Source organism: Podarcis cretensis (assembly GCF_951804945.1).
Source record: "Podarcis cretensis genome assembly, chromosome: 4".
NCBI lineage: Eukaryota > Metazoa > Chordata > Lepidosauria > Squamata > Lacertidae > Podarcis > Podarcis cretensis.
Genome location: NC_137173.1, coordinates 66,075,736 through 66,088,360, shown reverse-complemented (window position 1 = coordinate 66,088,360; position 12,625 = coordinate 66,075,736). Strand labels below are relative to the sequence as shown.

The 12,625-nt window shown below is 39.1% G+C and overlaps 1 long non-coding RNA gene across 1 annotated transcript in view; it reads left to right on the top strand.

Moving 5' to 3' along the window:
- The window catches only part of LOC307214009, a 107,078-nt gene that overhangs the window by 85,858 nt on the left and 8,595 nt on the right, over positions 1–12,625 (top strand). The gene's annotated exons all lie outside the window — the stretch shown is intronic.

Here is a 12,625-nt window from a genome sequence, read left to right as displayed (position 1 = left end):
GTTATTTTTCTCTCGCTTTGCATATAGATGTTTGTAGAAATCCAAAAATCCTTTTCTGATACCTTTTGGGTTCTCTATTTCCTCGCCATCCACAATAATTCTGTTAATTGTACCTTGCTCTTTCCTTTTTTTAATTTGCCATGCCAGCCATTTTCCAGGTTTATTTGCGAATTCAAAGTTCCTTTGTCTCAGCCTTTTAATGTTCCATTCAACTTCTTTGTTTATAATCATGGCGAATTGTGTCTGCAGAATTTTAATATTTTGTTTTATCTTAATGTTATTTGGCTTCTTAATTAACTTTTGTTCATTGTCCATTATTTGTTTTAGGATTTCCTTCTTCCCTTTCTCTCTGTTCTTATTTTTGATCGCATTCTGCTGGATGAAGAATCCCCTCATTACCGCTTTGCTTGCGTCCCAAACTGTGCTAATCTTTGTACCTTTATTCATGTTATCTGCAAAGTACTCCATCAGTTTTTTCCGAGCGTCTTGAATGATTCTTTCATCTTCCAAAAGGTAGTCTTTCAATCTCCATCTAAATGTTCTTTCTTCATACATCTTTATCTCCATTTTTATTGGATTGTGATCTGAAATTACTCTAGGTTGGATTTCTATTTGTTGAATTCTAGTAGTTAATTCATTCGAGATCCAGATTTGATCTATTCTTGACATGGACTGATTCGGTTCTGAATAAAATGTGAACTCTTTTTCTAATGGGTGTCTGAGTCTCCAGATGTCGATTAAATTGAGGTTTTGCACCAGTGTGAAAAAGGTCTTCGGTAGTTTCCCCTCTTTGCTGTCACTTTTTTCTCTTAATCTGTCCATTTCCGTTGAAACAACTCCATTCATATCTCCCATTATTATGATTTTTTGATCCATGTATTCGAACAGTCTTTCTTCCAGTTTCTTGTAAAAATCAGTCTTATTTCCGTTAGGTGCATAGATCCCGACAATTATTAGTTTTTCGCCCTGCCAATTGATCTGTATTGCAATTATTCTTCCTTCTTCATCTTTGAAGATCTGTTGAGCTTCTATGTTTTTCCTAACATAAAGGACTATGCCTCTCTTCTTTTCTTTGTCTGAGGATATAAATTCATTGCCCAATCTGTTATTAATCAAGATTTTTTTGTGTTTTTTTGCCACATGTGTTTCTTGTAGACAGATGATATCCAAATTTTTTCTTTTTAAATATTGTTCAATACTGGTTGGAGGATTCTTCAGAGCAGATTTTCCAGGGGCATGAGGGAGTCCTATCATGTTTGAGGAACTTCATGTACACAGCATTAGATAAAACCCATAGATTCATAAATTTGGAAGCCATTTTTGGTCATCTGGTCCAACCTCTTGTACTGAGCACTACACTTAAATCAACTTTGACAGATGCTTTTCTAGTGTCTCTATGAAGCTCCGTATTTGCTTTGTAAAAATTATTTAAGCAAGAACATACAATTCAAAAACATACAAGAATAAAGAATACAATTGAATAAAAATTAAATATACATGTTATTTAACAAAAATATTATTTTAGCATATTTTGATATTATTTGAGTCTCTGACCTGAGGTTGTTTTTCCTGTTTAAGTTGGTTATTTGATAACTAAAGATTTTGAAAAGACGAAAAGAAATATATGGTAATGTACAAAAACAAATCTGGGATCTTCTGCTTACAAAGCATGTGTTATACCAAGCTTTGCCCACTTTCTATTTTCTAACTATTCAAAATATTTCTAGTCTCCCATTTATGTAAAATGAAAACATAAATGTACATTCAATTTAAATAGTTATTTTGTTACTCTTGAACAAGTCTGAATTTTTCTTTAAATTACAGCCAAGAACAAAATGTTTGATCAGCATATTTTAATTTCACGAAAATTAATGTTGTTACCACTTCCTTTTGTTTTGCGAGATTATCTCCACTGGGAAGATGGTATGAAATTAAAGCATTCATCTTCCACAACTGACTAGTGGGCCAAATGTGTTATTTAAGATGACCAAGACCAATCAGCAGAAATAGATCTCTCTTATGTTGTGAAGTGGGAGGAGATAACAAATCTGAAATTACTTTCTCTCTGAAATATGTAATACTGTAGGACAAAATACTGCTGCCTGTTAAAAGCTACTGTGTAACTTATTGCAGCACATTAATAACTGGCTATTAAATATAATGATAACTGTATTGCAAGACCAGATTTGCTTGTTTTAAAGGTTCACGTTTCGTCTTTATGCTGACAGTGCAACTTGCTAAGTGAGTGTAGCAAGATCATTCTCCTGGGAAATGAGTCATTTTAGATTAACCAAGATGCACTCTGGTTTCCACAGGATTGTATTAAATGATACTTTACTTTCTATGTTCAGCTTCATAGATCTTTACTGATAATTTCATCTCATTTTAGATTGTTTTCCTTGCTGGTGCTGCAGTTTTAAAGACTATAAATGGTTTTTTTAAAAAACAAAAATTATCAGTGACAAACCTTTTGTAAACTAATTTGGTTACATATGCAGTGACAGTATTGCAGCCAATGTGATTAATCCAAGGTGCAATTATTGTCAATGTGATATAAAATATTTTAAAGAAATAAATGTATTAAGCATCTGAATAGGTTTGGAATTTAAACTAGTACCCAGTGCTTCCAGGTCCCTTGCTCTCTTACTCTACAACACCAAAACGCTTTAACTTCTCCTGCTCCAAACTTGTTACAAGGTGATTTAAGGATTATTTACCTAAACTGAGTACCTGGTGGGTGTAGAAAAAGCGTTAGGGGAGATTGTCCGTGTTGGATTCAGTCTGTTTAAAGCTGGTTTGTGCATCTATTGCTATGCACTAAAGTTTGCTTTTGGCACACCATCACAAATGTTGTCTTTGAAATACCTGGGGTGAAGTTCCAAAGGCAGAATGATGCCTTTGCTAGGAAATGCACATTAATAGTAATCACTGGGCTGGGAACCAACAAGGGCAGTTTTCCTTTAGCTACCATATTATCTGATGGTCATGCTGAGTAGGTTCTATGTCTGTTTTGAAAAATGAAGTGTAACCCTGTACTTTTGCAGAACATTTTGGGATGAAAAACAATATGTTCTTTTGCTCAGTGAAGTGCAGGGTAGTAGGTAAAAGATCATCTGGTTGGCAATGGATGTGAATCTCCTAAACTCTACAGCTAGGAATCTCATAAGTATGTGGCCTCCATCACCCCTCTCCCACAGTCACCTTTTCTTATAAACTAAAATGTTTAAGTTCCTCTGATGATTTTAAAATGAAATCAGATACAGTGGTACCTCAGGTTACATATGCTTCAGGTTACATATGCTTCAGGTTACAGACTCCGCTAACCCAGAAATAGTACCTCGGGTTAAGAACTTTGCTTCAGGATGAGAACAGAAATCGTGCGGCAACAGTGCAGCGGCAGCAGGAGGCCCCATTAGCTAAAGTGGTGCTTCAGGTTTCAGGTTAAGAACAGACCTTCAGAACGAATTAAGTTCTTAACCCGAGGTACCACTGTATACACTTACTTTGAAGTAAATCTTTTTGAACAACATGGTCTCCTTCTGGTTAGTTGAAGGTTGCTGAACCTGTTACAAAACTATTTCTTTAAGATTACTGTCTGAAGTGGGTATCTGAAAAAAAATATTACCCAACTCAATTTTTTAACTTTCTGCCTTCATCTGCCATCTGTGCTAGACCTATTGTTGCTCATCAGGATCCTCTCCCTGTCATCGTCTGTCACCCCTGGCATCTTGTGTCCATCTATTATCTGCTGTTTTCTTTCTCAGTGACAAATGCTTCCATCAGTTATTAAGCTCCAAAACTCCCACAGAAGTCTATTTGAGGGCTGCTGCACTTTCATGTCCTCGCCTCTCTCTGAGCCTGTTTTTCCCGCTTTCCCCCTTCCCCTCTTCTTCTCCCCTTCTTTTTTTTTCAGGAAACAGGAAATGAGTCCATCAATCATTATCCCTGTATTTCTAAATATAAAAGCCAATCAAAAAGGACTCATTTTCCACACTGTCCTTCAACCTACAACATCTTGATTATGGCCTGCAAAAATTAACATATACTGAAAGAAAGTCCTGATTGCAAAAGATTCATGATCACCATTGTGTGCCCCTCATGACTCATTAAGGCAAAAAGCAGGGCTGTGTTAGTCACTGGTTTATGGATGGAAGAAAAGAACTGTTGTCATCCTTTACTTACAGCCCACCGCATGCATCATTTAAGAGATAGTTGAATCAGGACTCCTGATGACAAAGGAACATCCTGCAGCTAAATAAGCTTTTACTCTGCTTTTAGCCTTGACTTTCAGTTTAATAGCAGAGTGTTTGCCAAAATCCATTTCACTATCTTCCTTCATGTTCACATCAGTGCAGACAGTAAGGAAAGGAAAACATTTCTGTATATTTCCCTGCACCAGAGCCAGGTAGTGATTCGAGGTGAGTTTTCTTTGCAGTAGCTCCTCATTGTTTCTCAAAAAGTGTTTCATTTCTTGATTTTAAAACTGTTTTATTACAGTGGGACGGCAAATGTTTTAAATAAACATTTCTGGATCCGCAGGGGAAAAATAAATATATATATCAAGTCACGCAGCATGACTCAATATGTAAAAGCCTGGCCCTTTTGTTGTGCCAGGCATACTACCTGATTTTTGGCACAGCAGGATCTGATTCAAGTGTGGGAAGCCACTCTGGGCTGATATCATCCATGGTCTTTGCACCCACAATGTCAACAAGGTTCCCAATTAGTATCAATTTGTGAGGATGGCTTCAGTCATGCAGAGAGATAATTCGTTAACTTCATGCAGAACCTGGCCTCTTAGCTTTCTGCTTACGTCTTATGATAGCATCTCATTTTAGAAGCACTTCATTCTCAGTGGCAAGGAAAAGAACTTTGCTTGGCACAGGGGATGCCATGTGCTTGCCAATCACACACATTAAAGTGTGTCAATTTATTCATTTATTGAAATGTTTCTATTCATCAATTTAAAGCATTTATTTATTTAAATCTTTGTTCCTATTTAGGATTCCAGGGTGGTATACAACAATTTGTATGTCAATATCATACAAATAATATTTAAACAGATGAAATCAAAGAACCAACTAAATTTTACAAGAAGGTAGACTATTGTCTGAGTAAATAACAAAAAAGTTATCCCATGGTGTTGGGAAAGCTGAAAAGCAGGCACCATACAAATACCTTTAAAGAGGGCATTGTGAAATTGGGATGCTCAGTGTTTCAGTACTAGGCCCTCAAGTCAGCTAACAGACATCTTAATAATTGTAACTTCTGAATAAAACAACTTTAAAACAATGAAATATAAAAACTAGCACCAGGTCTGGCTCCAGATTTTCAACAAGCTACATTTGTTGAAGCCCTCACTTCTAGTTGGACCCTGGAAGTGGTGTTCCTGCAACTAAAGATGTACGAACATAATAAAAACTTGCTGGATCAAGCCAGCGGTCCACCTAGTTCAGCACCCTGTTCTCATAGTGGCCAACCTATGCAAAACCTGCAAACAGGACCCAAGCACAAGGGCATTCTCCCCTCCTGTGACTTCCAGCAACTGTTATTCAGAAGCATTATTGCCTCCAACTGTGGAGACAGAGCATATCCACCATGGCTAGTAGCCAATGATATCCTTATCTTCTATGAATTTGCCCAACCCTCTTTGAAAGCCACCCAAGCTGGTGGCAGTCAGTTTCTTTCTCATGCTCACAGGCTTACCTGGCAAAGGTGGTGATAGAATGGGCCAGCTATTAGAGAGAAAGCACACCCACCAGTCTCTTCCTTGCAGTTACTCATGAATGTGTTTTCCAGTGGCTCTGTAATGGGCCAGGAACTGGGTGACTGTTCAGATCCCAGTCCATTACAATGTTGCTGGGTAAGCCCATTAAGTGGGAGGGTAAGGTTGGCAGATGCCCAGTCTCCATTTGACTAATGAGTACAACCTCTCCATCTTACCAGACAGAACTCTGCCACAAGGGGGCCTAAATAGTGGCAGACACTGCGGGTGTCCAGGCAAGGGGCCAACACTGTTGGGCCCTGCAGAAGTGCATGGGCACCAGCAAATGGCCCAGTATGATGCTAACACCAGGCCTGACTAAGGGTTCACGCACACTTCTGCTTGTCACATGACTAGAAGGCATGGGTCCAAGCTGTTTTCCACTTGTCCCGTGATTTCTAGGCATGGGTCCAAGTGGTTTTGCCTTTGTCCCACTGCTTTGTCATGGTAAACCTGCTCTTCAGTGCTAAATCGGAGCAAATGTAAATTCGGAGAAAACACAATTGACATTTGCTTCGATTCAGTGGAAAAACAGCGGTTGTTTACAACATGGTGGGAAAAGCAGAAGTGCAGATGAGCCCTTTCACCACAAAGCAGCAGCATTAGAAATCAGTGAACTAATAAGAAAGCAAACCAGAACCATTTCATACTATTTTTAAAGGAATTCTTCAGAGTAGATACCAGCTCTGGAAACAGCTACACACTTAAGTAGATATATTATGAAATTATCCATTAACTATAAATGTATTATGAAAATATACATTACCAAAGGTTAAGGGCATGTTCTGCTCTTATTACCTTAATTCCAGATTCATACGTTATAATCATCCACATATTTCTGCATTTAACGGTTCAGGAGTTTGCATATGTAGTTTCATAACATGGGAAAAGTAAATTCATGGAAACTTCCTTATCAGTGAGCTGATTATGGACATTTCCAATACAGTATTTTGTGAGTCCCCTTCTCCTCATTACACACAAGTAGACCACCTTGACTTGTTCAATGTGCAAATAAGTAGCCAATTATGAAGTAAATGAACTTGCTCTAACTCTTCTGCTGTTTATAAACTCAATTTTTTAATAAAAAAGTCTCTTATGATGGAATGATACATCTTTTAGGTTCTTCTCTCCTCTTTCCAATTCGCATAGTAACGATCTGAACCACTTAATACAGTTGGCTACAATCCAGTCCATAGCTATGTGAACTGAATAGTCTAATTCTGAATACACTGGCCAAGATCCAAAAAGAGAGAATTGTATGGGATGGAAAGACCTGTGCATGCAATCCAAGCTTGGCTGGCTGTTTTTGCTCCTGCTTGCTAATGAAAGGAGTTGCTGTTTAGCTTAAAAGGCATATTATATTTTTCCGCAGGGAGCAAGTAGAGAGCTTGGGCTCTGTGTGCGCTTCTCTCCTGCATGCAGATTCTTTTGGGAAGTGCACGAGAACTGCAATATACACTGTAGGGATTTTTCCATTATTTTCTGGCCCACAGGTGACACCCTACCAAGAGCAAGTGGGTGGGAGTTGTTATTCTCAAACGAAAGGAAAGTCACCACCACTGTATCTGCAAGACTATCAATAGATTTTGTTAAGACTAAACTAGATATGATTATTGTAAAGTAAAGGTAAAGGGACCCCTGACCATTAGGTCCAGTCGTGACCGACTCTGGGGTTGCGGCGCTCATCTCGCTTTATTTGCTGAGGAAGCCGGTGTACAGCTTCTGGGTCCTGTGGCCAGCATGACTAAGTCGCTTCTGGCGAACCAGAGCAGCGCACGGAAACACCGTTTACCTTCCCGCCGGAGCGGTACCTATTTATATACTTGCATTTTGACGTGCTTTTGAACTGCTAGGTTGGCAGGAGCAGGGACCGAGCAACGGGAGCTCACCCCGTTGCAGGGATTTGAACTGCCGACCTTCTGATCGATAAGTCCTAGGCTCTGTGGTTTAACCCACAGCGCCACCCCCGTCCCTATGATTATTGTACTTCCATGTAAATTCAGAATTCCTCACTCACAAGAAAGACAGCATGTGTATGCAGGAACACTTAAAGGCAGTACAAGAGGTACAGATGTACCAAACGCACAACCAGAAGAGGTCCCAGATTCTGAGATTTCTTTCTTTTCTTTTTTAATGTCTAGTTCTTCTAGAAAGAAAGTTACAAGGCAGAATACATAAGTACTCTACTAAATGACTTGTATGTGATTTTAATAGCACAAGAAGCATACTGATAAGGAATGCTGAACTCACCCCACGCCCAAGTGGTTTTTGCCCAGCTAAGTTCACCTGGCTTTGGAGTTTGGCTGGGAAGAAAAGCAGCTGGATAAAGGTGATAAGAGGAGGAAGAGGGGGTAAGGATTTAGTACTCTTTGTACATGCAGTCCCTTTTCTGTTAAAACAGGCTTCCTCAACCTCAGCCCCCCAGATGTTTTGAGACTACAATTCCCATCATCCCTAACCACTGGCCCTGCTAGCTAGGGTTCATGGGAGTTGTAGGCTGAAAACATCTGGAGGGCCGAGGTTGAGGAAGCCTGTGTTAAAATGAAACATTTGTAAGTTATTGGGTCAGCTCAGTGTTTAAATTCACAGGACTATCACTGTCACACTTAGTTTGGTTCATCTCATACTGACATCTTGCACAAATAAACTTCAGGTGAGCTGCTTAGACCTTTCTGTTTCACTGAGCTTTTACTGTGGGTTATAGTTTTGTCTCCCTGTTTTTATGCTGAATTATTTTATCATACTCTTGATTTATTTTAAATGTGGTTCTTTATCAACTTTTTGAGTTAATTTTATAAAGAAACGTGGTATAAAAATGTTTATATGTATGATTAAGTAAAATCTCTTGAAATTAGTTTTTAAGGACACTACAAATTATTCTTAATCTGCCAGTTTTGAGACTTCCTGTTTTTCTCTACTTCGATTATGTAGTTCTCTTGCCTTTTAAACTTTTACAGACAGAGCTCATGGTGTTAGGTATTCTTCTCAAATTGACTTCACATACGGACCTTGACACAAAAGCAAACAGACTTTCAGCTGAGTCACCATCAGATTTTACATGCATAAGCACACATGAACCATTCATTTCCAGCTAATGTGAAATGGCACACACATCAAACTGCGTTATTTATACCTTCATGATTAATGTTTATTTACCCCTCAGTAAATCATTTTTGTTGTGTTTCTGTTAACACCTTTTCAATTTAGATTTGTAAATGTTTGCACTTGTCTGAAAAATGCTTTTGTTGCACAGAAATCTCCTAGGATATGTTTTTAATCTAAATTCAGATTTAGGATTTAGAATTATAGTTAAACACTTTCAATGAAAGAGAAAAGACTTTTCTTCAACTTGTTGCAGAGAAAGGACAGTTGATTTTTTTTCCTAGATGCTTTGTCCCACAATCCTTCCTTGGAAGGCTTATAAAAAGGGTTGTCAACCAAGAATGTACAAGTGCCATGGCACTTCAAGCTTTGAGGTGTTAGCTGACAAGTTCATACAGTACTTAGAACTAATAAAAAGACTGGCACTCCTTCAGTTGTGTCCATTCTGCTATTTCAGGTCTAGGGAGCTAGAAGCAGGGCAGGATAATGAAAGTGGAAGACATCAAGTGGTGAATCTGACTAAATATAATTAAGAGCTTATTATTGAGCTTTCTCTGTATAGTGGTGATGGCAGTGAAGAAGCAATACTGCTCTGCAAGCTTTGCACCCTCAGGGTCTTGGATCTACTTCAGTCTGCCTAAAGGATGATGATAAGGAACTCTCAGAGGCCACTCTGCTAAGAACTTTGAGGATAAAGGTCACTGGTATCTGCCTTAACTTGGCCTCCACTAATTCAGCACTTCTGTCTACAGATATGTCTAGACTATCATGTAGATGTGGATTGAGAGAAGAATGTCAGTTATTTTGGCCTGAGGATGTGTACAGGGTGCTTAGAGGAATGCAGCTCATTGATCCAGTTTTGTTACTGGACAACCAAGTAGTCTTATTGGCCAATGTTTTGGTAACCTTCAAGCAAGACTACTTCAATGTACTGCACTGGGATTGTCCAGAACCTGCAAGGGAACTAACTGGAACCTGGCATTGGAAGAACTTCTTGCCAGAGCTTAAAGTGTTCCACTGACTTGTTTGCATCAAAACACAATTTAAAGTGCTGGTGATTACTACAAAACCTTCTACCACATCAACCTCCCATATACTGGTTTGGTCTGTTGCGGAGCCTCATCTACAAGGGCTGTTGTCCTGGCACTGACTATTTCTGCATTTGGATCAGATGCAAGGACGACAGTGACAGCTGGCCACACCCAGCCCAGACAGGTGCACAAAACTGTGGCTTTCAGTCTCTTCTATCATTGCACTCTCCCCATCTTTCACAGAGAGTTATTTACACACTTTATTTGGTGCTTATTGAATTGCAAAATGAAAGAAGAAATATAAGCTGGGCTTTGTGGCTATTTAGTGCACAACACTCTGGAATCCAAATCCCACAGGAGCCAAATTAGTGGACTTTACCTGACAATAATGACTGTCTGGGTCTGCATAGCAAGCCCCAGAATAGTACTATCCCTTCCAAGTGGTATATGAGGCATATGAGACCTTTTGCCTTGCGGGGAAACCTTGTAAATTGAAGTCACTGATAACATTCTTTTTAATTTTGATCAATTTTCAAATTCTCGATAAGTAACTTACCTCTTTAGCAACCAGGGCTTGAATTACAAGGGACCTTCTTATCTTTTTGTGATAAGCTGCCACAACTATAGAAGGCTACAGGGGCTTACAATTTGACTAAGATGGGGGAGAGCATAGTTGCAACTTGTGCATTTCATTAAGGGTCTCTATCTTTATCCTAGTAATTTGAGCACTGCCCTTCAGGCGACAACTTATGAGCCATTGTAATTTTGTCAGAGCTATGAAAGCTGGCATGTGCAGCTTCAATCACCAATAAGGATTTTGAGAAGCGTATTCTTGCCAGCCTTTCCAGGGACAGCAGAACACTGCAGTAGTTGTGCTGGCATAAGACCTGGTTGTATGCAGCATCCCAGCTACCAAGTCCAACACTCTGAAACCTATTGTGATATCCCTGGGGTTACTCAAAAGGGCCTACTCCACTGATTCCAGATGTCCTTCAAATTACCTGCTGTCAACATCTATAGACTTGTAGAGAGCTGTTGAATTTTCCCTTTATAGTGTTACTCGAGTACAAGACACCTGGGGTGTGACATACAGACCCTAGAATCCACCCAGAACAGAACAGTCGCTTAAAATATAAAAATATATTTAAGGAACATGCAGAAGAAGATTGTATGCAGAGTTTAGTGTTCTTATTTCCTAATTTAACATTATCGATTATCCCATGTTTCATAACAGCTATCCTAACACTTCTACATATACTGTCATTATCTCTCTCGTTTCATTTTCTTTTAGCTTCCCTCTGCTTCTCACAGCCACAGTTTCCCCACTCTGTCATTCTTCAAATGACACTCTCTACCTGCCACTCATGCTAACGCTGCCCAACATTCCATTTATTAATTTATTTCCACTCTCTTGCTATCAATCATTCTTCCGCTATTTCTTCTGTGTCACAGGCTGTTAGGGATTTATAGGGTTACCCACTGTTCTAAACAAATGATGTAGTAGGTTTTAAACAATAGAATATGCGAGTCATAAACTGCGGTGAATTTCAGCAATATACTGAATAAGGGAAAATTATTTAGACATAGGAGAATTTGGGATTTCTTGAATACAGTGTTTTCTTCTTATATTATTTCCTATGAAACAGATCTCATTGCAAAGTTTATTATCTGTCATCTCCGGATTACATTAGTTACCTCAGTGGACTGTTGGGGGAGAACATTGTGTTAGACTGAAATGGAGCTTTTACCATTAACTGAGAAAAGCAGAAGTCTGAAAGCCCTGAGAGATTCCTTGCCAGACTCAAAGTATTGATCGCTATAAAAAGTAATGTGGAGGATGGGACTGAGAAAAGGGGGAATGAAAGCATAGCATGAATGCTGTCATACTAACAGCAATAAAAGCTTGCTCTTATGTTAGAAAGCCATATCTCCATAAATATAGTAATGGTAAGAAAAAGTTGAAAGTCACATAAAGCTTAAAACCCCCCAACAAACTTTGAGCAATGTTGTATCATCATTAATGTTGGCCACTTATTTTCTCTTTTTTTTATCTCATGTGAATGGGACTACTCAGCCCACCCCCGCAAAGGTTGGTATTAAAAGCAGGGCTGGGGGAAGCCTGGAGGCTATTTTTTCTGAAGAAAAAAAATTAGTTTTTGCACCACTCTGACTAGAAATTGCCACGGTGCTATTTTCTAATAGGGCCTTTTTTTAAAATCACAGAAAACTGTGATCCCAGGCAACCTAGGAACATGCCATGAATGTGATTAAGATATGACAATCATGGCTATGTGATGTCTTCATGAAAACAATTCAGAGGGACGGCAGAAAGCATTGCCCAACCTCTGAATTTATGATACTAGCATGAAACCATATACGTAATTATCGTATAGCAAAATCTAACTGAAGCCAAATCTAACTTGAATGCTTCCTGCCTTCAATTTGAATGAGAAAAGATTTCTGCCCATTTGCAACATGCCTGAAGGAGGCAGCACTAATGGTGTTATCCCTCCATATGTCCTTGCAGGGGGGCAGACTGCAAGGTCAGGCTGCAGAGGAAGAGGAGACTGCAGGAAAAGCCTCATACAATTTGGTGCTTGCTATAAGAGCACAGTCAGACCTTAACAGGCAAAGAAGAGGATGACTTCAATAGTGGATAAGGTGATGGAGCTGCACTACTTCCCTGACCTTTCTCCAGCTGAGTTGCTGCTGCATACTGGGATGCAGA